The 26391-nt window shown below is 42.5% G+C and overlaps 1 long non-coding RNA gene across 1 annotated transcript in view; it reads right to left on the bottom strand.

Annotated features, from left to right (window-relative positions):
* Positions 1-26064, bottom strand: part of LOC125765213 (uncharacterized) — a 60896-nt gene extending 34832 nt beyond the window's left edge. Inside the window, exon 1 of the long non-coding RNA XR_007418526.1 lies at positions 22088-26064. This is a non-coding gene — a long non-coding RNA (uncharacterized LOC125765213). The remainder of the gene's footprint in view (positions 1-22087) is intronic.
* Positions 26065-26391: the final 327 nt, after the last annotated feature.

Genomic DNA, 26391 nt, shown 5'->3' with positions numbered 1-26391 from the left:
TGCAAAAATGACGACAACGATGATGATGACGATGATGATCGGTACTCGGTTGTTGCATTGTGGATGAAACTTTGATTCCATCGGAGAAAGAAACCCGCCCAATGTTGGTAGGTTTAACCGCTGGTATGCGAAGTAGTTACGGTGGCAGTGCTACTCGGTAGACAAGACTGGAAGATTGCCGCATGGTTTTCTTTGTTTACGGTGGGAATCGTGGCGTTGTTCCGCATCGCAGGCGGAAAGTTTCAATTAATGCATGGTGAACGATGAAGTGTTTATTTCGTTTTAAATGAGATGCAGCTAGATTGTTGAAGAAATTCTCAGCTTGAGATGACAAATAAGGAGATGGTTGGTTTGGCTGACCGTACAAAGAATCCTGAAGCGAATTCAAGAAGGAACCACATAAAGTGTTATAAATTGTATTCTTCACTAAGGTAGCAACTATACATTTATTTTTTCCACTTTGCGACACGATCGCTTGGTTTGTAAGGAAGATCCATTAAAGTTCTTGATGTATATTCCAAGAAACCATCTTGTGTTTACCACACATAAAAAACACATCATAAGTCTACTTTTGCTAACTAATAGATTGCTTTTTTCTTTTGCGCTTATTAAATCGTATTACGACTGAAACGCAAATTTATGCACTACCGCCGGGAGTTCGGTTTTTCACATCATTTTGGTGTCATAAAGCGTGCCGGTTTAAATTTATAACCATCGCGAGTTGCGGATCTGAAAGTTTCCATATGCCAAAAACTCGCAAACAACAGGTGTCGATTTAGGAATGGAATGGAAGCATCTTGGCCAGATGCTTGAAGAATCTCACTCCACCAACTTCAATCAAATCGAAGGACGATTATTCTTACGAGGAAGTAAATGACGACGTGACGTCAAATCACGCCTTTGCGGTGTAACACGTTTCTGGAGCATATCATCACTTCCAGCTGAATAATGAGCATTGATTTCTGACGAACAATTGTACTTTTTTCCCTGTTGAAAGCCCTTATAGTGAAGTCAGAAGAAAGATCAATGATCTGCAAAAGGAAAATGTGATGTGACGCTATTGCTAGATCACTCTCCAAGCTGTGTAAGGCTGTGTGACGGCATTGTGACGGTCTCCGTGTATCAACGTCGCATTAAGCAGGCAGCTATTTATAAAAATAATTTCACGTAATACCCTTCACGTTCGGTTCAGGAAAAACGAACCGAGGCGGACACATGATTTTTTTCTTTCTACTCCATTTTGCAACCCACCCAAAAGGCAGACGCAAGAACCAAACGCGTACCGGTTGGGATGTTCTACCGTTTGTCAGCAACATCATCAGCAGCATCATTGGTTGGTTCTACGACGAGAACTGCCAACCGGCAACGAGGATTTAGGCCATCCATTACGAGCAGGCGGAAAATTGCACATCGAAGCAGGCAAACGATGGCTTGGTGCTAAGCCGAAACCTCCGAACACGACACGTTTCTACGATAGGAAGGACCTTTCGTGTTTTTGGTTCACTTGTCTTGTTTTTTTCCCGCCATCCCCGCGCATGGTATGGGGTATCCACTGGCCGGTGTCTATATCGTTGACCCATTTGTTGCGATGCTGGCCATCCAGCATCACCTCCCGAACCCGCTAGTAGCACTGTTTGGTCTGGCAGCAAACATCCCGGCTCCCGGGGTTTTTTTATGCGATGTAACGATGTACTGTTTGTTCCTGCGAAACTCCACCGAACCGGTCGATGCAGCCCCGTATCGCAAACAGCGCCAGTTAAGCCGCAAGAATGAAGCTTCTTTTCCAAGATTAAACATGGGCCGCGAGGTTTTAGCGCTTACGGTGGTGTTTGCGCTTCGAGCGAGAAGCTCATTAGAATTCGGTGAGCGAAGATTACGGATTTTGCATTATCCTGGGTACACCCGGGGACGTTCGAACCATACTTTCGACTAAGCATTTTGTTTGATGCTGAACATTAAGGAAAAATTAATGACGCTTTTATTAAGCTCTGATGGATGTTTCGTACGGTGGCAAACGGGTAGTACGGTTTCACGTTTTTCTTCCTTAACCAATTACGAAGATGTGAAGATGTCGGGACAAACTGCGTACTTTGCCTAACTGGAAGCAACTTCGGGCGCTGATGTGAATATTGCATTGCAGCGTGAGTACATCACGGCAGACATTTTGATGTGGTAATCCATTCCCCCGAAAGGTGTATTATTCATGAGAGAACACATGCTTTTTCCCCCCAAAAAAAAAGTAAAGTCAACATAAAACTGGCAAGCAAATTCTGACGAGAATGATTGAATTTGCTGGTACCGGTTAGCTGTAACAATAATCAATAAGTTTTGTTGTTGAGAATGGTACAATAAATATGAAGCATGGAAGCATTGTTGACATGCAACGTTGAAATAATATTTACGACCAGTGGAAAACCAATATGGTTACGCAAGCTTTGTTGCGGTCACATACTTCCCCAAAGCCGCGAGAGAATAGGATTGGGACTAAATATGTCTCCAAGGACTCGTTATGGTGGATCAATGAACGGGAAGCGCGTAACGAGAGTCAAACAAACTGGCAACCGGGCCTTAAAATGGTACACTACAACTGGTGCCACGGTACCATCAACCACATGGACACGCATGGTCGCAGGTGATTGCATCCAATCATACAAAGCTGATCCTATTACATCGGACCACTCCCGAAAGGACGTCGCTATGTAACGATCGTCGATGATTTGTTGTTTTTTTGTTGCGATTTTTTCCCTCAACATTTCCCTGTACGGTGCACAAGTTGAAGGGTAAAGGTCATAATTGTGTGTGTGCCACGTAAGGATATGCTGTGGGGGAACACGGTGTGAGGGAACAAAATCGCATCACACGGAACCGATCTAATCGTGCGTCTTTTTGGCGCTCAGCTTGAGGTACGATTTGTGGGCGGCTGTCAGTGAAATTCTTATGTCACCAAAGTTATACAAAAAAAACACACAAACCCATACAATAAGGAATAACTTAACCGATTTGATGCCGGTCTGTGTGTTTGTGCGCGAATCTCGCGACTCTTCATAAAATCTCGTACCTACGAATTTTCCTCTCGGCACGGTGTCTCAACGCATCGGAGGAAAAGCAAACGGAAATGGAAAAGATGGGTGTATTTTTGTGACTATTTTTAGCCTACCATAGCGCAAACGAACGATGCCAAAACAATCATATTTTATCGTAGCCGATTTTCCCGCACCCCTTATGCCATCTATTCACCGGGGGAGAAGAGGAACATTTACTGCTCTTTTTCCACACTTTTTCTTGGTCGCTCGATCTTTTTTTGGCATAAGGCTTTTCTATACGTGTGTCTTGGAGGAAAACCCCAAAAAACAGCCTCAGAAAAAGGGGAGTGTTGGGGAGCGATCGTAGCAGAATAATATATGATCTGAATCACAGCTCCGGATGGGCGGGTGGTGGTGGAATGATTGACGGGGTAATGTGAGAAATAAAAACAAACGCAACATAACGCTCAAATTAATACCAATCTACCCGAAGTACTCTGGGGCGAACGATGAACGAATCTCGACCCAAAATGAAACCGACCGACCGAAGAAGGGCTTATCCGGATCGAAGTTCTCATGTCATAAAACAAAAGCTGCAACGAACAATAGCCGCACACCCCTTTTTGGTGAGTTTATTTTAAGATACAAACGAAAGGCGTTGGTTTGTTAGCTGTTGGCTAATGAAAGAAAATTGGCGGAATAAAATAGTAATATCAGGGTTTGTGAGGAGTGATATGGTGGAAATGGATAGATGATTTTGTTGAATGTTTTGGGATGGTTTACAGACGTCTTAAAGTTTATTGAACTTTCTGGATTGATTTAGGTAATAGCATTCGATGCATATGTTAAAAGTTGCCTGAAAGTATGCAATACGCTCTGCTTTTCAGAGCTTATATGAGTAGTTTTAAATTTTTAATACTTTATAGACGATATGTGTGTTTCTAAAATTGGAGGTTATCACATTTGTTGAAATTCTCGCATCTAGATTCGCTTGTTGGGTCATCAAATAAGAACAACATGGCGTCGTTCCTAGACAAGCTTCTCTATTGTCTAGAACATGTCCCTTAACGGCACTAAAGAGATTCACCAAAAATTGAGTTTATAATTTTCCTGCTGCTTTACGGTATGACAACTCATTTACGTCGTTCGTAAAATTCACACAAAAGCCGACCATCTCTAAGGAAAACCCGTACCACTGACGGGTGGTGAGCGAAGTTTGCAGATTTTTGTGAAAAACCCTTTTGCCGTTTCCTGCCTTCCCGCACAAACGTTGCAGCATCAACTGCAACAGTAGCATACAAATTACCCCACTAACTATGAGTAATGACTATGGGTTCAATTAGTGGTGACCCGTCGTTTTTCAGGCTCACTCTAAACAGACCCGTACAGATACTGCTGACTGTACCGCGTGGTGGACTCTCAAGGAAAGCATTATACATAAAGGTTAGAAACGAGTGCGAAACATTGTGCCGGAAATGTGAAAATGGTGCAACGTTCTCACATACCCACAGAGAATGGAAGGATGGCAAGTACGTGATGGGTTTTTTTTGTTGGTGGTACAAAAAGATCCTGCACCGAAGCAGTGGTTGCAGTTTTCCGGTGGCCGAGTTAGTGTTTTTCTCTCTTGCAGCCACGGATGTGTCTGTGTGTGCACGCTCATCGTTTCTATCAAGATTCCGGCCAGCATCCTGATGAGACCACCATTCCACCATTGGACATAAATCATTCTGATAAAACAGCTTGATTTTTCCGACCATTTGCTTCCAGGCAACAAAGAGAAGCGAGATCACAGAATGCCGCCCAGCACCAGGGACAGCTTGGAAGTGACGAATAATTATCACAAAATCTAATAAGCACCATTTTGATGTCATTCGTGCAGGCTGAAGTGTTGATGCGCCCTCTTTTGTGTGGTTAGGCTGCTCGTAACGCACGTACAAACGTTGTTCATTAGGGTACATTTGTTGGGCAAACTGAAGCAGTACGGAAGAAACGAAATGACCGTAAAGAGGATTTTAATTAGCTTAACTTATTTGAACAATTTCTGAAAGACTTAAATTAAAATAATTCTAATAGTAAATGTTTGATAGTAGACTACTTTCATCAATTATTACAATATCAACCTCTCAAGAGCACTGCCTTACGGTGCGTTTATTGACATTGCACTAGCGCGGTGGGATCTAGGTTTGCTCCGTCCGGTAGCATCATTGACCGGAATATGTGTATATGTGTCAACGATCTCGTGCCGTATGCAATATACACCCCCAAACCCTACCCCTCTCTCTCTCTCCCCCCCCTCCCCTCCAATCATTCAATGTCCCAAAACGACCAACGAAGACTCCAGCAAAACGTGTTGTGCTGATATGTGGAACGCATTCGACGAGTGTCCTGGATTCGTTTCCTTCCCTTCAAACATTTCCACAGCTCATTTGGAACGTGCGCTAGAAATGAAGGAAGCACTACGGTTTCTGGTCCATTTTCCATATCCCCCCAAAACCCCTCCTTTTTTGTCCCCATCCCAGCAGCACCGGAGGGAATACGATCAAGGTTAGGTACGTGCAGCAGTTTCTGCAAATGTCGGTTGGGGGTTTGATGCATAAAGCTGGGGATGAGTTTTATTAGCTTGTATGGCGTATGGCGAACCCTGATCCGGTGGTCATTATTGCTCCGGCGAACATAGCAACTTCCTGCAAATTGATTATTGAGCATCAGCGTATCCTTTTGCGTTGACCTCAAACATCATCAAACCGGTCGTGTCATTAACCGAACGCACCGAGAGGAGGTACTTTATTTCGGGCACATCATTAACTGGCATTTGATATTATAAACGATATAATGGGTTTTATGTTACCAACAGAATGGAACACTAGAACATTCAATAACTAGCAAGTTTGTTGAGAGGAAAAAATCACATGACATCAGAGCATTTTTCACCCAACAATTACGTCGTTTTGTTTCCAGCAATTGTTTAATTAAACATAATTGTTTTAATAGCCACCTTCTTTACGTTACGTACATGTATTCAACAGGCTTTACAAAGATTGAACCAAAAGAGGTTCAGGTCTATAACATGATCCTTCCCTCCCATATACCTTAACCACCTGCACTTGTAGGCATCGGTGGTATCGATCGATTGTTTTGTTAGCTTTATGCAAAAGGTGGTTTTGTAGCCGCTTTATTTGCTGTCGTCAATTATGTAAATTGTGCAATCCATTAATTCCCAATCGATAAAGCAAACCACTGTTGGCCTCAGAAGTGTAACAAAACCACCGGCATCCGGGGAGTAGACAGAGCTGACAACAAATGACCTTAATTGAGCAAGCCAGCAACAAACAACTGTATCGCCCTGGTTTGAAGGGGTGTAAGAAGGATGAGGATGGGAAAGTGATTTTGTGGGATGTTTGTAATTTAAAGCAGTTTGCAAGTGTAATTAAATATTGTTCATTAAATAAATTTGGTATGCCAGAAGATGATGGGAACAACACTCTGTATTGGAAAAGAATTTTGTGCACAATTTATGACAAACTTAAAATGAAATGAATATTTTATTTTTAGAATAATGACCTGATAAAGAATGTTTAAATCAATCTTATCTCATACAGTAATGAATTATTTAAATTTTAAAAATAGAAACACATATCCTTCCGCTGTTCTTCATCACCATCACGAGAAGGCAGTACAAAGTACGTGCGACACGCGTTCCAAAGTGAAGCCGTGCGCTTGTAAGGATTAAATGAAAGATCGTAGTACCCGGATTCTCACACCCTTCCCCTCATCTTCCCCTCCTTTCCACCTACTCCTCCGCGTTGTTAGCCTCGTTTTGTAAGCACGTGTTTCAAAACGATACGTACGTAGAAACAAATTCTCCACAAAACCTGAAGCTTTTTGCCTTTGTTTCTTCAACACAACGGTTGGAACACATTTCCCTTGTAATCACCCGACATTATCGCCACTGGTGGGCAATGCGGAATGATTGTTTGCGAGTGTATTTTTATCATGTTTCTACACTATCGGGTCGGGAAATCAATGCTCACCCCATTGGACGTGCGTGCATACATGCGTCCCATATCCCGATTGGCATAGTTTGCAAATGGTGGAGGGCCAATTTTCTCCGGGGCGGATTCCAGCTACGGCCAAGCGTCGGTGCTTAGAATCGGTTAGGAGGGTTGGGAACTACCGTGCTGCTACACGTGTACACGATGATACGATGTTTGGCCGTACCGCGCTGGTGTCTGTCGCTACCGAACCCGAACACGTCGCCATGATTCGGTTTTTTTTTATTTTCGCACCCCGGGATACACGGAGACGGCTGTAAGGAACGATTTGCACTACATATAGTTTAGATTTAGTTTCAATGAAATGGAGAGAATGGGGTGGTCAGACGGAGTGTTTAGAAGCACATGCGACTCCCTGAAGGAACCGATTGGTTGCGTTAGAAGTTGCAATGGAATTCGAAGTTGGGGCCTGGGTAATTGGTTTGTGAGAAACTTTCGTACACCGATCCCTTATCTACGTCAGCTCGGACTGGGATTGAGACTGAGGCGAAATTCCTTGTCCAAGTTTAAGCTGTTTAGTGGCTCATGTTTGATTGCATGTGGGCGATGCGTTTGTTTGCTCCGTACGCACAGTAGCGTAAACGGTGCATAATTTACCCCAAAGGCTTGATCGCCATCGTAGCTAAGAATAGCAATAGTGCTGTTTCTGTTTCAAATATTTTGCGGCTAGAAAATAGAACAATTGCAAACAAACAGTGTGTGGAAAGAGAATTTAGATTGGATGCTTTGTAGCGAATGTCTGGAAGGTATTTATGGAAATTTTAATGTTATCAGTCCTAACAGCTTACATCAGTAATAGATTACATCGAAACACAAGCGAAAAGTTCCTTATTGAAATTATTAAACAATTTACACGAAAGCATTACATTTCTCGGTTATAAAACAAACAAAGAGAGAGAGAGAGCGAGAGAGATTATTAAATAACAAAATGGTTGTACAGCTTCCCGGTACAAGATGAAGTTTCAATCAGCAGCGTAATTCATTCGCATAATATTTACCTAATCGATCTAAAATTATATAAATTAAGACGAGTTTTTCCTTGGGCCGCTCAAAAGTGTTTGATAATGTCGCTAAATTCATAACCAAGTCATAGGAAAAACAAAACGGATCCATTTTATCGGCTAAATGTGCGTTTCTTTATAAAATTGTTTGGGATGACGCAAAAAATACAGATTGCATGACTGCCCCGTGATAATGGCCACACTAATGAAACGGAGGATTTTTCCGCTACAACAGTTCTACAATGTACTTCCATTGTTGTTCTCCGAGGGGGTGACTGTTGGAGTTCCGCTTTTTCCGGGCGGTGGGAAAGTTGCTTCCTACGGATGATTATAAAACCCAACCATTTGGAAGCGGATTCAGTGCAAACACGGGGGGATGGTTGGTGCGTAGCACATGATTGTATTAATCAATATTGATGGGTGCATAAATTGTGATCAGCATGATAAGACGATGAAACGACTTTCCGCTGCAATAAGCGGTTGCTTAACGATGTCTAAGACGACGCTAATGGGTTCGGCTGCAGTGTATGTACTTTGTTTGTTTTTTGTGAAGGAAAATGGCCATTTGCGTAGGTCGCTTCATGGTATACATAATGCAATAGGACAACTAATTGCATACTGCACGATAGAAGGGAATGTATTTGAAAGATATTTTATTGAAAATAAAGCTACTTTATTTGCTTATATTCTATTGGTACAAAAAAAGGTTTTTTTAAGTGAAACAAAGAATTTGGTACACCTATAATTTAAAAAGAGGAAATGAAACAGAATACAACACCCCATGGTGATGAGATGGTGTGAAATTGATGCAATCCGTTTAGGTTTCATCTGCTTCTCCCCATCGACTCTGCGGCACACCAAATCCACTTCACTTTTCTCAACCATTTTTCCCCCCTCTGTTTGTTGGATGCTTTTGATTCCACTTTGCAAAATGTGCAGTTTTCCCCCTTTTCGGAAAACCGCAAACGGTGGGAAAACCGGGTACCGAGAAACCGCCGTTCGAAAGAAACGGAATAAATGTCGGCACCGGTAGTCGGGTGAAGTTTGTTTGAAGTGATGCCCTTGATTAATCGTGCGGTACATTGATTGGGTGAAATTGATTTCCGCTATTGCAGTGCAAAGCCCCGAATGCCGGAAGAAAGAAACATAAATTGCCTTTGAACGAATGTGGCTTAATAGTAGATGGATCAGACGGTTGCGTTTTTTTCTTTTGTAGCTTAATTAAATGAAACGTGTCTTATAAAATCATTTCAAAAATAGCAAGAAATGGAATAGGTAATGTGTTAAAATATTTCTCTAAAGCATTTCAGAAACAAAGAGAAACTGCGCAGTTACTACTCGAAAAATAAAGAACAACATTAAAACATGCGCATTTGACCCTTGAAGTGATGACATTCCTTATGCTGTGGACGAACGAATTAGGTAAAGGTGTGATCAGGAAGAAGTTTTGCAAAGTATGGCAAGCAGAACAGGTTCTTCGATTTTTGGAACTTCAAGATCGATTGACGCACTTTACTCGCGACCAAATAAATGGCGACCGATCAATTGATCCGGCTTAATGACTCATGCTGTAAGAAGAGGAATTTTCAAAACAAAAAACAGTAGGCAATGGAGTTGATTCCTTGTGTAGTTCAGAGGTGTGTGTTTTATAAATCGCGTCAAACTCTAATTAGCTCACAAAGCAAACTTTTCGGTCAGTGATCGTAAACGAAGGAAAGAACTTTCATGCTAAGAAAAAGATCAACCGGAATGTGAACCCTTGCCACAGCTAAAACACATACCCGTTAAGCCTATCTCCTTAGATCGAGTCATGTGACTTCTGGTTGATCTTACCATACCACTCCGATTCCGCTCCCAAAAACTCCCCACTTCCCGATGGGGGAGAACATTTGGATTCGCTTGGCAGAACAGGTTTCGTTCAAACGTTCCCTTTCCAAGCAGGTTTTACGGTTAAGGGGTCAACGGCGAACAACATTTCGGCAACGATTCTACCATCATTCGCCCGGTTTTTGGCAATGGGAAAAGACGCGCCCCCTTCGACGACGGAAGGATGGGTTTCGGAACACGAATGACGCTGGTAGACACACGGGCCTTGAGTCACATGACTCGTTTCGGGGGGGGCCCGGGAATGGGAACGCAGCACGATACGAATCATTAAGTTGGGTCACATGATTCGCAAGGGAATCCGATCCCGCAGCGATGACTCACGTCTCGCAATCCGCAAAAGCATCATCAATGACAGGAGTATCGTGCGTTGAACATAACGATCCTCGCTTTGGTTGGACAGTATGGCGGCTGTACTTGGGGGAAAGGATGGTAACAGAAACCGGTCCGGATGGTATGATGGACTTGAATGTGATGAATAAATTGTTTGTAAAAGGTGCATTATTATTCGGTTTTCCTTTTCGTCGATCTTTTACGACTTTGCGAACAAAAAAAAAAAAACACCTCCAATTGATGCGCACGCTGAAGGCACGTGTATCGTTTTTTTTGCGGTAGGTTTTTGTCAATATAATTATATCGCCGGGTAGGTATGTTTCTGCATACCATGCATATCATTTAAAATAATACCATAATGGCGGGGGAAAATCGAAAATAATACTCCGGTGATATTTGGCGATCCTCACGGCGACGACGGTGAGCTGAAGCTTTATCAATGCAAATCTTCTACCACCAAAGTCGTTTTAAGGAGTTTTTGTGCTTTGCTTTTAACGTGATAACGTTGTGAAAAGATTGAAAGAATTAATTAAACATGAGATGTCAACATATAAAATCAACAAGTCTATCCCATCTCACACACAGCGAACGACTTTTTCACCCGCTTTTTTGGTATTTATTCTCGTTAATCAAGTGTAGAACTAAAACAAGATTTGTCACATCGGGGAAAAAAAGTAGAAACCAATTGTTTATTTTCACTTTGCATGATAATATTGATTGGTGTTAATTACCTGGTTTAAATCATGCTATTGACACACTTAATTTTAATGTTTATTGAAGCAATAGTCGAAATGTTTTCTTAAGTAAAGTAAGAGTTCTTGGCTTAAGAGCACTCCTTGAAATGATTTAAGGCTTGGCCATTGTTATGAGAATAAAAAACTCTTCATTAAACTTTAAAATGAAATATGTAAATAAAATTATTAAAGTTTAATTAGTAACGAAGAGCTTTTCATAATTTTGAAGACGTTTTATTTCGCTTAGCAATTAACTGTGGACAAGATCAACACTAGACGAGAAAGATCAATTCGATTCGCAAAAAGGGGAAATAGTAATCTTCTCATTTTTATATACACCACGTTACGACTGTTTACAATTAATGATAAAGTTATTTTTAGGGCATACTTTCTGACGCAAAAATGCCCTTAAACCTTGAACTCCATGCCCTCGCCACTTTCCTTACATCACCGGACGCTAGACGGTTAACTAATTGGGTACTTCGAAAGCAATGACTCCCATGGAATAGAGTTCGGAGTCAAACGTTCCTGACGCAGACGGATCGGCCGATCTGGCGCACGTTTTCTAAAAGGGAAGATTGTTTATCTGCCGCTCAATCTTGCCCATCTGATGACGCGTCCGAACTCTGGCTCACAATGCCCAACCATTGATAAATAATGCTCAAGTATGGCGTGCTCATCACCATTTCCGTTCCATCACTGACATGAACCGCAGCAAGCAAAAAAAAGCATAAGACACCCCGTCGAGGGCTGACGGTTACCGGACGGTTTCGCTTACCGCTATTCGCCACACTGCATCTGCTTTTCATCAAAGGATTGACAGCCGGGTCGTAGGAAAAATGAAGTGCGCCGTAGTCGGGTTTGCCCAAAAACCCTGGGCAGCTGTTGCCGGGAGCATACGTATATTTCATGCTCCAGCGAAACGGGCGCGAGTCAATTAGATGCTAATTTGTTTATTTACGCAAAGATTTGCAGCTTTTGCACTTCTGCACAAGGTTAGTGTGGAGATTGGGGGTGGAATTATTTTTTGTTGCTTCGCATCGATGATGATGATATGCGCGCCCCAGCTCGGACCGGAGGATACTGTGCGGTGCGGTTATTTTAAGCCTCAACTACCTGCTTGTGTGGAGTGGAATTTCCATACCCATTTAGGCACTTCAAAGCGATTGGTTTAATTTAACTTCATGACTCATTGATTTTGATTGCGAAATGCGTGGCGTGGCAAGTGTTTGCCGTTAATTTGTAACGATAACGGAGAGAAATTTAAACACCACCTAGCGGTTTTCGTAAGACTTTCTTTAAGATCAATTTAACGGTCGCGTCGTGATGTTAAAGCTTACCGAGCAGAAGTTTGAAATAATTTTGTACACCACCCTCCCGGCCACAAGAGAAAGATTACTAACAATAAAATGAAATCAATAGGAAAAGCTGGAACATTCCAGGTTTTCCCCGTGATCACTGGTTTCCGTCTGGTGGCGTTACGCCGTGAAGGCCAACTTTGCCCATATGGCGCAACATCAGTATCGTTTCCAATGGTGCAATAACTCAAACACTTCAAAGTCCTTCATCCGACCACGACCAGACGGTCGTAGTGCTTCTTTCTTTTCATAAGAAATTTTTTACAACGGTCGCTCGGGTAACCTTCCCTTTTGACTAATGAAGTGCGAACGAAGTCAGTGCTGGCGGCAGTAACCAAACCAACCTCCGAAACGTCACGTATCCTTCCCACAAGCCACCGGGCAATGCCATCATTCCCGTCCAACGGCAGGGAAAAAGTGTGAAAATGTAACTTTTCATCAAATTCATCCCCACACCCCCCCCAAAAACCCACAAATGCAACCTTCTTCAACCCGGAGGCAAAACTCGAAGTTGAACGAGAATGAAGACGAACGGGTCACGAACCGGTAAGGTAGAGGACAAGCCACGAAGGACAAGGGAACGATTGATTTGTGGCGGCGACGTTGGCGAATCTCAGCAAAAGTTAAATAAACTGTGAATAAATTTGTGGTTGTATTTTGTTTTTCTTTCCAATTTTTTTTTTCTATTCGGAAGGCATTGAGAATTCCAATCACTGCCCAGGGGGCAAGATTTTTGGTGGAAAAAAGTAAGCTAATTCTTGGCAATTCTTACTTGTTGGGATTCTTCCACTAGCAGAAGGAACGAAATGTGTACGACAAAAAAAATGTCTTCGCTTTAATAACATTGGGAAACATTGGTACAATTATGTAAGCATTTGTAAGAGGCAATGTTCGATAAGATGTAACCATGATGCTCGTATTTAAAAAAATAATCTCAAGAATCTCTCTTAAGATACCTTAGGACGTGGTTTTCCGAACTCGATCCCATCTGGATAAATATAAACCGAACTTGATCTTCCGAATTAGAGCAAAGAAATTGAAGCTTCCAAACTGTAATATTTGATACAAAAAACTCACTCAAAATCAACAGAAGATCACCTAGAAGATCCATTTCTTGGAGTCAGTATTTGCTATTTTTACTCAAGTTACCAAGAAATAATATAATTACTAGTAATACAGAAGAGCTTGTGTATATTGCTTTGAGTGAAGTCTAACATTGAAGATGTCAATTCCTAGAAGAATTGGCATAAGGATTTAGAATAAAATTATCAGCAGATACCGATGTTTTGAGTTCAAGATCATTTTTTTTTTACTATAAAAATAGATTTCCGTATAAAGTTCCTTCTTCTACTTGGAATGACACAACCAGTTTGAAGAAATGCATTAAAACTTACTCACTTATCGAACACCAGGACTCTTGGCAATGGCTTAATCGAAAAGTCACTAAATGCGCACCCTAACGTCATCCGAACTCGTTACAACTACCAGGCAAGATAAAGTAGAAAAAAAACAAAAGTCCAAAATCCAAAAAAAACTAGGTTACCTTGCCATCTCTCTCTCCCGGGAGTTTTGCGAAATACACGACCTCTGGAAACGTGATCCAGCGCCCTCGCTCTGTAAATGGAAATTTGTCATTTGATCGCCACCCGCACGACCGTATTTAAACGTACGTTGTGCAGCTTGTGACAAGCAAAATAAAATGCTACGCACGTAAACCATAAATCAGAGTACACTGGCTGTGTTGCGCTGTTCGCCTGATCACGCCTGAAGTGCTTCGGACGAACAAACTTTCTCACGCCCCACAAAATACTACAGTTTCAATGGATTACACATAACCACGGTAGCATTCATCATACACGGTTGCACCATACTGGGTAAGGTTGAAGATATAAATCTTGCATTAGCTGGACTAAGTAATTTTTTGTAAGATTTTCTTTTCGAGAAAGTCACAAACACCCAATCGGAAGCTAATTGCAAAAAAAAAGTAACGCAAAATCTTTACCATCTTCCATCCGGTCATTAAGCGCAATGTCGTCATACCGATCCGGTCTCGAGTGGGTAAACCGGGAAATTGGGAGCACAGATTTTCCAGACCAAGATTACGTTTCCTTCTGGACGGGAAGATTCGCTCGTCCGCACATAGACGCACAACTTGTCATCGGTTCAACGTTCGTGGGTAAATCCTTCGTGACATCCTCCGTTCATATTTATAAATAAACTTGTCTATTTATTTTTTTTTCCTGGGTGCGGAACGATCAACAACAATTTCCGATCGTTTTTTTTTTGTTGTTGCCTCCCCCATTGCAAACGATTGCCCACGGACACTTTCGCCCTTCCAGATTTGAGGATGACCATGTGGAGTGGAGTGTACAACCAATATCCACTTCATTCGCGCCAATTTGCACAGCATTTTAATGGTTTGTTTTTTTGTTGTTTTGTTGACAACGATCTCTCGCATCAATACCTAAAAATCAATTCCAACAAGCTAGTACCCTAGTAGTGGTCGTGGTTGGTAAACAAATGGTAACGGGAAGAAGGAAAAAAGTAAAACTTACGTTCATTTATGCAAACTCACTCGACCAACGCTATCGGCTCACGGGAGGTGATAGACCGGAACTCACGCAATACGCGCGTTTGTTTACACATCTCGATCGAACCATTCCGTTTCAACAGGGTTTGAGTTCCAAACCCAGGCCCAACCCGCTCCCTGGGTGTATGGCCGTTTTACACTTCCCTCATCGAAGGTGAAGGTGAACCGTGCAGGTGATGCTACTACTACTGGTCATCGTCCAAAAGTACTCCGAGGCGCGGAACCCGGTAACGCTCACTTACGTTCATTCATGGAAAGATATTGTGGGACGTCTTTGGCGATTGTTTTTTCGCATCATGACGCCCCATCCCATCGATAAGGTGTCGGAGGGCGCAATGATGGCGCAAATTCGTCCATGATGTCACTGACAGCTGTCAGCTTCAGTTTGTTCACGCTCGCAACCGGACAGTGCGTTGGTGCAGCTAACGCCGTGTTTACTTTGCCTCCAGAAATACCGGTTTGGGCCAGTTACAACCATCATCCGTAGGGTTCGGATGTCATCCGTTTTCCAGCAAAAGGCTTCATCTCGGCTAAGCGCCTTCACGCGCAGCGTGACGCATATCGCACACGTCAACTTCCCCCCAAAAAAAGCTTGCCCGTTTTGTTGACATTTTGGAGCTTGGAGCCGCGAATTGTGTCCGCGAAGGTCAACAGAGCAGCGGAACGCATATGGCGTGGGCAAAAGCACCATTTGTTGATAGCCGGGAATGGAATCAATCCGAATTGTTGGACCACGCCATATGACTCATTGCCACGCTGTCAGTGCGATGCTTTCTCTTGTTATGAACGATTGTCCAACCGTGGACAGTTGGGTGGTCTTTGGTTGTTAGTGTGCGAGAGGGGGGTGAAGTGCGATATTTTTGGCTTAAGTAAACTCTTCTGCTTTTGCCCCTTTAGCAATGGGGATAATGTTTTGCTGACGCTCGAAATGTTTTTGATGGACAAAAATAACAATTAGCACTCGTATGCCACAAGATGACAGTCGGCAACATTTATCAGGACTAAGTGAAAGGGGAAACATTTAAGGGAGGTCAAGCACTCGTCCCCGGTACTGTTTGCGGATATCCAGGAAATAGATTGTGCTAATAACAAGAAACGAGAAAAAACTGAAAAATTTTCAAGCATCTTGCTTTTTGAGCACCTTTTTTACAAACATTTAACGGATGCCACCCACAAATTACGCCAAAAAGGATCCCCTTCGAGTTGCAAATAAAAAGCGCAAAAAGTGAACCAAAAACAGTCATGATAATGACGATGATGATGATGGGAAAATTGGTCTGCTTTCATCTGTGCCATCTCATTATCCTTTGTGACTGTCAGCTGTGACAATCAAATGGTTCCGAGAGACCTCCCTGTAGTGGAATCTCTTTCGGAAGTTTGCTCTACACATTTTCACCTCTCAAGATTTGGCCACTTTGGTGCAACGTTGTATGGGCAGAAGAGAAAGGGGGAAAATAATTGTTCATTTTTCCAATTTGCAGCTCCTTGGTTGGTCTCTGTGTGTGCGTTTGTTCTTTTAAATGTTACTTCTGTCGGTTTTTTTGTTCATATCTACAGCTCATCGTTTTATTTCTTTTCTGCTGCTCGTCTAAAGGGGTGGGCCATGTATTTGAACGTTTCATTTCACCGCCCGACAGAAACACGTGCTACTGTCTGTCATTCGCGACGGTATGTGGACATGGTTCGAACGCTGTGTACCCATAAGCGGTGAGATTATTTTTTTTATTTTGGCAAAAAATCTAAAATAGAATACAAAATAAAACATTGAGAGAAATTGTTAAAACTTTTCCTCGAACGAAATTCAAATCTCGATCTGGAACATTCTCTGTTACATTTATTTAGCCACTGTCCAATTCCAAGAGCTGTGGTTGAATTTTCTCTTTCACATTCAAGATCACGCTTCGGGACGGTGCTCAAGCACCACTCGGCAAACGAATCCTTGACGGTGCTGGAGTGTCGAGTTTAAATTAATTCATTCTTCGATCGAATTGAGAATCGCCAGCCAGCATTTTCCCCAGTGCTGTCCTGTTAGTCCGCACGGATCGTCCAGTCTCGATCTCTTCCAGCCTTGCAGTCGGTTTATTTCAATTCTACTTGTTATCAATTTATTTGTTTCAATTTGCTGTTGCGAAAGTATAAATTAATTACCTCTGCAAAGCTCAATTAGGATTTAGAGCACACCATCGATTCGGATGCGAAGTGTGGGCTGAACCTAACGCCCGGACTCACCATGGCGATGTTGATGATGACTCTCAAGGTTTGCCATTGCGTGAATCACGTCGAGTTCAAGGTTCAATCGGCCATATCTTTTGCAAAGGAGTGCGCCAGTAGGGTTTACCTTTTGCTAATAAATCGCACCAAACTCCTCCGCCCGCCGGTTCAGGCGAATGGATCGCTCTATTTGGAGTCAAAGAAAACAAATAGCTGCAAAGGGAAGTGGAAAGTGTTCGGCGGAGACAGATGTCTGTGTCCTTGGTTATCACTTACCGAGTGAAGTGAAAAGTGCTTTTTTTCTTGTTCTTTATTTGATAATACCATTCCACACCTTATCGGTGTGAAGAAGGATGGATTCAGTGACGATTTGTTACACCTTTTGCCTTGGTTTTTTGGGGTAGCCCTGTGGGGCTACTTGAAGGCGAAAAAGGGCTGTTCAGTTAAGCCCGATCGGCAAGCAACGGTAAAGTTTTTACCAAAGCACCGGGAGTGAGAAACGATGAACTGTTATTTGAAAGATGGTCTAACTTTGCCGTGCCGTTCAATAAATTGAGCATTTAAAATAGACAAAAAAAATCCCCCTCAACTCGGAAAGTTCTGTGCTAAGAATCTGTGTGAGCTGGATTTTCATCGAACCGATTTTTACTAGCGCATAAGAATTACTCCTACAATTTCAATGCCGTAAGAAAACTCACACAATAGAGCTTACCTTTTCTTTGAATTTGCTTTGTCAAGCGATTCTCACACCATTTGCCAACAGTGCTTCATACCCGGTTTTTGCGGGGAGTGAAGAGTATATCATCCAAAAATAGTAAAAATAGAAAAGGCTGCAGAAAATTATTCACTTATCATCGATGTTAAGAAACTGAAGTAGTCCTTTTTTGGGTTTCGTGTCGTTTATCAAAACCTTTTGACTTTGAAGCTGAAAGGTATTTATTTACGTTGGAATTTATGAAAGTGCAGGTTATCGTGTGTTTTTGGGTAACCAGTGGGTTCGTTTGCATGATGATGGGTAATAAGCTAGAGGTGAGTTACTCCAAAAATAGCATGAAGAAATTTTAAAAGAATTTTTCCTAACATAAATATTCGTCTGAGAATACTTCTTCGCGTTTTCTTTCTTCAGAAAATCGAATTTGAAGATATAATTTAAACAGCTCATGTTTTGTTATCCAAGATCACTTTCTAAATCGTTTTTCAGGGATAAGTTTAAAATATTTCTAAAATTCCTTTAGCCTTCTACGGTAGAAAGAAATAATGATTTGCCTGACACATCTGTTTTAGAATCACAAATTATTGTACATTCAAGCCTTGAAAGAGCTGATCATGAAAAGGCAATGACATCCAATTCGCCAACTATAAAACTCTTCAAAACAAGTCACCGGCTTCACAAATCAACGATCAACAAGGAACTATCAATGATCATGCGATATTCGTGTGCTATTTGGTCACTTCCAATTTACCACAATCTTGAACGGCTCCAACGATTGGATCGTGCTCGTTGGCCTTGAATTCAGCTGATTTTCACTGTTCTGTTCACCATGCAACGACCGTAACAGTACCGCTGCTTTGCTAAATTTGGTCAACTATAATTTAAACACAAGCTTAATATTTTCGCTCCGAAGGTAAGATCTCACCCTCCGGCATTTTCGCTTTGCTTGCGCACAGATTCTGGCCAGCAGATAGTGCGCCCATAACTTTGGCAAAACCACGCCTGCAGAAATGTTAGTTGTTTGGTTGCAAAAAAACAAAATGACCTGCCACATGACAGCGCACTTTAACGGCACCACCGGACGGCCTTGGGTGAAGTTGAGCGAGGCGAAAACACATACTCACAAGAAAGCCTGAAACAATCACACATCGTACGAGCGGTTGATATCAAAAACTACAGAAAATACTGTACCAAGCTTAATTGTGATACGGACTACTACTTCGCGCACTACCTCCTCTTGTTGGAGGAGTTCTCGAACATCTGTTCCTGGTTATGTGTACCGATCGGTGGTTTATTTTGCGTTGGCTTACCACTGCTGTCGAATTGTGACATTTCTTCCAACTGAATGACGTACGGTATCCATCAATGGGGAATTTGGAAGGCGTACGGTTGTTTATTTTTGACCTCCCCTCCAATGCTAGGACGGGTTTCTTCTTGGATCCGTTGTATAGCGCAAAACGGAAGGGGCAATACGCATCCGCAGCACACGACTTGACTCGATGATGGACAATCGTTTCCCGTTTCGTACAGGTTTGTTTGAAAACAGTAAGTGTTCTCGGTATGGCGGCATTGCGACCAAAGAGTGCTCTGCGCTACGAATGTTTCTGTACGAGCTTGAGTTCGCATCAAACCTGATGGCAGGATGTCAATCACTGGGTGGGATCTTGATGGAAGGAAGGCGAGTTTGTTTAAACCAGTTCTCGCGCATGTTTTTGATGATACATTGCGATACAATTCTAGGCGTGGAGTAGCGGAGCGGAGTGCTTACACAGCAAATGTGCTCAGTGGATCAATCGATGGATCATTGGTACGACATAATTCATGATTGATTTTAACGCTGTCGTGTCGACAAAGGTGATACGGTAATAGAGATGTAAACGGTGTTTAGATGATCAAGGTTCTGGGACCGGGTTTTCTGGTTCTAACCAGAAGTTGTCAGTGACAACAGATTGAATAGTCGACAATAAATATACAAGGTGATGGTTGAGAATGTTCTTGTGTCTATTTGTCCAGCGATATGTTTAGCTCAACTTAATCAAGAAGATTTCTAATTATTGATTCTGATGTTAAGAATGTAACTGTTGACCTTGAAAAATAGAATAAATATTATTTAGACTTCATATCCTTGACACCTGTTCCGACTGTCAACTGGTCTTTCTATAGTCTGGCGAACAGCTGTCGGGACGATTGTTTATATCTCCAGTATATCTCATAAACACCTCTGAGACATGGACTTTATCCAACACTGACGATACCCTCTTACAGGCGTTCGTGAGGAAGATGATCAGAAGATCAGAATGTACACGATGAGCTCACTATCGTACAGCGAATTAGACTCGCCAGGCTTCGGAAGGTTCATCATGTCACAAGAAGTCCTGATTGAAGTCTTTTTAGTTCATCAACAATGACAGAGGAGAATGATAGGCTCCAATAGAGATGGAATGATGGCTTTGATGAGTACGTCAGAACTCTCGGGATAATGGAGTCGCAGACGACGGCGCACGACCGACGGTTTAGAAAACTCCTGCAGTATGATAAGTAAGTTAGCTTCTAGCTTCAAGCTCAGCAATTTAGAAAATCAACCTATGCTAAGATTTTGGAAGACATACAGAGCTTGACCTATTTTTGTCTTATAACTCATGGAAGTGAATGTTTCTGAGAACTCCTGGAAGAGGCTGAAAACTAGATGATATTGAAGATTAGTCATCCATCGATATCCAGAAATCCACCGTAATAATGAAATACACCACTTTTGAATGTTTTTGGTAGTATGCAAGAGATGATTCTAAATTATCTTCATTGAAATATGTAACTGTAACAAGAACAGTTTCAGGTTTAAACATTGAGTAATCCATCTGGTTACCAAGTCTCTCTAGCAATGCTCGTCTTTTTTGAACACCTTTTTTTTCTTCAATATTTAGCCGCCAATGTTCAAAATGCAAAACATACTTTGTCATGTAAACAAACTCACTCCAGTGAGATCGTTTTACGTAGTGGGCATCTTTTTCTACCGTGCTCCCATTAATCAACTTACCGAATTTCCCATTCATCATCAATTTTCTTTTGCGTAAAATGCACCAGGTCAACTCCATTCCAGCAGTACGGCCACCATGATGCACATTTTACACCACCCGCCAGTAGTTCGTGCTGTGACATAGGCTTGGAGAAAGATAAATTGAAAACTGGAAAATACATCAACCCGTAAAGGTTGTTTCGTTTCGCTCTCGGCCATAGGATGTACGTGATCGAGTTATGCGAATTAAGGACAGCACTCAGCAACAACTACAGCGATGGTAGTTTTACTGGCAAGTTCAAAAAAGCAACTACCCCGAGCTGTTTTTTAAGCTGAAGTTTATATTTTCGATGTTTTGAAACATATTGCTAAAATCATTCACAGGCATGTGTAAGCGCACGGTGTTGAGTCTGGAACCGAATTTTGTAACAATTAAAACCAATTAAACGGGAACCTGCGTTAGTGCAGATCATGGTTCGATATGGCAATAGTACGTGCTAAATTGGAAAATTCGATATAAAAGGGGACAAACTGTTGAATGAAACAACTCGAACACGAAATGATGGCCAACCGTGGAGGTATTTCATCACGCACGAAATATTTCGTACTATCAACTTGTGGGTGAACGTATCCACTTGAAGTAAATATAGTTCACAGGCAGGATATTCACTTGAAAATATAGTTTCCACGTATTCGAGGGCGTTTAGGAAAGGTATTTTCCATGAGAAAATCACTCTACCACTGCGTCATATCCATTTCCGTTCGATTAATGGCAACCATTTTGCTAAGAACACTACGTACGGATGAGTTGTGGTTGTGGTTAAGCATTGATGCTTAATTGCTTATCGACCAGTAATTTGTGGTAAAAAGTAATGGATCCTATAGGAACTGAGTTTCATCAGTGTTTCTCATAGAAAAGGAAAAAAAAACCCTTTTTACATCATGTCAGCTGCTGCATGCTTATATCATTTTATAACCCAAAGAGCTTCCGGTTCGTGGTCGGATAACATGGTAGCTTCCAGGGATAAGAAGTGAAGAGAAGAAATCTTCATTCAGCTTGCACCAACTGCACAATCGTCTAGCAAAAGATCAATGTGACATCATGATACATAATGCGTTTTACTTGTATCGAAACCACCTACCACTACAACTACTGCTATAATACCAAATACTTACCCAATATTGGTACTGGATGAAGGTGGAAGCTTATAACCACGACAAGGATTCAAGGATTTTCGCGTGTAGGTGTATACGCTTATGGGTTTAACTTCCGTACCGTAAAATGGAAGCATGAAAGTGCACACAGTAAATTCGTTGCAGTTGCATTTCGGTCAACTTTCCACTACGACGTAAAAGTGATTTTAGTTACTAAAACTTTATGTAATAACACTATTTTTACACTGATTTATATCAACTACACGATGACTTTTCACAGAAAAGTATAGTGAAACTTTTAATTAGACAATAATATTTTTCCTTTTTTTTAACGTTTTTAACTTCATTCACTTACACTTGACACATTCTGTAGCTTGATAAATAAATGCCAAAAAAATACATTTAATAATTGATTACAAAAGGAAACACATTTTAATACACCACTGCACCAACTTGCACAATGCACTTGCTTGCACCGAGAACAGTATTTTAGGGGTTTACCATCCTTTCGCTGCAAAACCAAACCGAACCGAACCGTGCTCAGTACCGATCTGAGTTGGGGTGAAAATATTCTTAGAAATCATACACCCGCTTCACACGACGTTCGATTGACTGGTGGTCAGTTGATTGTGGTTGATTTTCCAATTTTTCCACCTCAAATAATTTTGCAACGATAGCACTAACGCACCTACGCATCTATCTTCTTTCACACCGCGTTACGGTGCCCATACGCCCATCGCCCATGCCGGTTTCCGCATGGGAAGGAACGCCAGAAAAACGGCCATTTCTTGGCTCAACATTTAATTTCCACCCCGTCGAGTGACATATTTCGGTTGTATTTATCTTCTCGCCTGCCCAAGTATATGCTTCCAGACGGGAAAAATCGCTATCCGTCCCACACGGGTTTTTGCGGTTTGCTATTTTTAGTACACACACACATACTTTCCGGCCACTAAACTGTCAATGGACCGGTACCAGTTCGGTACCGATTCGTCGTCGTTGTCGCATCGGCATTTGAGAGCATCGACAAGTGCGGATCGCCACCACGTGAAAGGCTGTGGAAGTTTCAAGGAAAAGTGTGTCCCGCCTTGGTCCAAGATCGCTCAAGAGTCAGTTTTCCACCAGCAGGATGGTTGTGCAAGATGAAATTGGAAGATTTTCTCCTTGTAACCATTTGCACCCTTCGGAAAGCGGATTTTTTTTTTTAATTCAAGATTTAACCTCCACCAATTCGACCTCTCCCCGTGCCGTTTTTATCGGTTGCAAAAGTTTTGAGACGCCACGCGATGGCAAAAAAAAAATGCGAATCCGACAGGCAGTCGTTCTTGGCCTGTTTCAGTGTTTTGAATGATTGATGAAGGTGCAGTAAGCAGCACGATGATGATTATGGTGCTGATGAAGAAGTTTGATTGGATTTTTATTTGAGCTTGTTTTAACGTTAAACTCTACTGTACGAAATGTACGAAATTGCTGTTGCTCGTCAATCGCTAGCAAAATCGCGTTTTTGGGGTAGCCGATAGTAGAAACGGCAAAAGTCACATTCACACCAAGTGAACACGTTTTGCATGCGCCGTTTTGTTTCAGGTGCATAAATATGCAAACATGTTTAACAACGCGCCAAAGCACGCACCAGCAGCCCCAGCAAAAAAAAAAAACACTAAAACGTCGTCTCGTAAAATAAGGGACCGTCCTGTTGTCGGTTAAGCGTTTACTCTCATGATGCATTCGCGGGCAACACTCTTCACCAAGTGGGCCAGAAGCAAACGCACAAAATGAAGGTTGCAACCTGCTCAGACCTACATTGACCATATGCGTTGGGGGATGGAAGGGAAGGAAGGGGATGAGGTTAGGAGAAGGAAGGGGGATCAAGAGGAAGGCTTTTATTTACGAATTTACAAGCCAACCACTCACATACACACACGCACATAGCTCTCTGTGATTATGGAGGGTACATAAAGGGAAAAGGGGGGTTTGTGGGGTGAAAGAAACGTACACATACACACGCACCCGTGAGTGAGGAGATAGATAATCTAAGCGGCCCCATTTTCCCAGCCGCTGCTTCGTTGGAGCAACGATCCACACCACACGATGTTTGTTTATTTTTGGCACACTCAATCACTCACTCACTCGCACACACTAGTGCTATCTGCACACTCACTTGTTGCTTTTATTTTGGAACAAAGACAACACTCGCCCAATCGCGGCAAATGCAACTAAAATCTGGAAAAAAGCACTCTCCGTAATAACGCGCAAAAACAAACGGGAAATTCTATTTTCACATGACCGAAAGAAAATGAAACGAACTTAAAAATAAGCATCACACTAAACGTACTCACTAGCTCACTTTGTACACGACACGAGTTGTGGCTCACAACTCACGGCTCATCTCAGCTCACGCAACACAGATCTGCACAAACACAAAACGGGTGGAGCTTGTTGTGAGCAGATTTTTTTGTTTGGTTTACCAACGCACACGCAACGCAAAACGGAATCGTGTCACGATCCACCAGCAATGTGTGGGGGCCCGAATATCCGAGATCGCTTCTTCCCCGGTTGCGTCCAATAAGCAGACTGAGCCGTTATGGAGCTTTTCTTCGCGCTCACCTGTGAGCGCAGGGGTTGTTTTAGCGATGAAAAGCCCCCCTTCCTTTTGATGGGAGAAGAAGAAGAAGAAGAAAACACACACACACATTTGCCGTCATCGTGACCGATCGTACCACGTGTGAAAAACAACCAATTTCCCTTTCTCTTACCCCTTCTACCATTTTTTTTTCTTTCGTTCAACAGACATTGGCTTCCGAAGGTTTCCAACCCGTTCAGTGTGTGGCACGGTTCCAGCGTGGAGAGCGGCTACTTTACAAAGAGAAAGAGCGCGTATGGGATTCGGTTTTGGTGATTCAGCGTGAAGAAACTCGATCAACTTGACAGCGGTGCACGTATGCGTTCGGGAGAAAGGGAAACCTTTCGTTTTTGGGTGGATTTTGCTTTTGAACGAATGAGACACAAACACACACACACACGGCGGTGTGATCTTGCGGAAGAAAAACAGAAGTCCGAAACAAGTCGGGTAAGCAAGAGAGCAAACCGAACGGAAAACAACAACAAAATATCACGAGGTCACCTTTCGACCGTAATTGAAGATGCCGAAAGGATGTCGGAAGCTGGCTACAGTTTGTAACGAATTGGCCAAAAAGTCTTCCACTCAATATACACTAGACGAGTTTTTCCTATCAATTCCCCCAAGGTGTGAGTACTTTGTTGATCCAAGTGGTTTTACTCTTCGGTGTGACATCCATCGCAGGTTCATCACAAACTCTACTAAACCCGTAATCAGTCTTGTTTCTCCGGAACAACTATTTTCGGGGCGTGATTTTTTCCTCCTTGTTGTTGTTGACTCATGTGCCAGAAAAACCGGTACTACCGGGTGGATGAGATGTAGCAATATTTGAGGTGGGGCTGAGGCAGAAATTGAACGTCTTCTGTCCGATATGAGGAAAACGAACCGAATCCAACCGACAACACACGGCAAGTACGCACCGTGAAAGAGAGAGATTTGATGGGCAGTTATTTTGAGCCACACATATGCTCTCCTATGCAATTCACCCCACCCCAAAAACAACGGAGCATAAGTGTGGTGTTTTTTTGGGGAGGGAGATACCGAAATAGGCCACTCTACTGCTTGCGGTGACCTACTTTACGGACCTACTGCAGGGTGCGATAGATACAACTTCAAGTAGCAAAAAAAACCTGTTGAAAGGTGCACTTTTTAACAGTGCAACGATGAGTTTCGATTATTAATACTGTACAATTTCGTTTTCTCAACCCGAAAAACGTGTTGGTTGCCATCGCATATTAACCCCAAAACTGCCCATCACTGTCATGATGGTGTCGTTCACGCCTTGGCACCAACACACACAAACACGTAGAATTACTTTGCCAACCTCAGAGCTGTCACGCTGCATTCACGATGCACAATGTTTACATTAATTTTCATCAACCGAGTCACCCTCCCCTCCCCGCACGTGTAGAAGGGGGTTTACGATCCCACCCCTTTCTGGGGTTGGTATTAAGGGATGAAAGGAAACTGTACCATATGAGAATGATGGCGAAGCATCGTGACTTATGCTTTTATGGGGTTCGTTTTTTTTTTCTCCCGCTCTGTCTCCCCTGGGTTCAACTATCTTCGTTCGTCGGCTGGAAACGACATCTCGACCCGATCCGGTGTCCTTCGGGGCAGAAGAATCACAGCACGAATCCGGCCCCGGCACGTGTGCCAGGACTTGACTTTCGTGTTGCAAATGTGCCAAGTCTGTCTGGGAGGCTGT

This window comes from Anopheles funestus, chromosome 2RL, assembly GCF_943734845.2.
Source record: "Anopheles funestus chromosome 2RL, idAnoFuneDA-416_04, whole genome shotgun sequence".
In the NCBI taxonomy this organism is placed as follows: Eukaryota; Metazoa; Arthropoda; class Insecta; order Diptera; family Culicidae; genus Anopheles; species Anopheles funestus.
The sequence above is the reverse complement of the archived record's forward strand: the minus strand, read 5'-3'. Positions and strand labels throughout refer to the sequence as shown.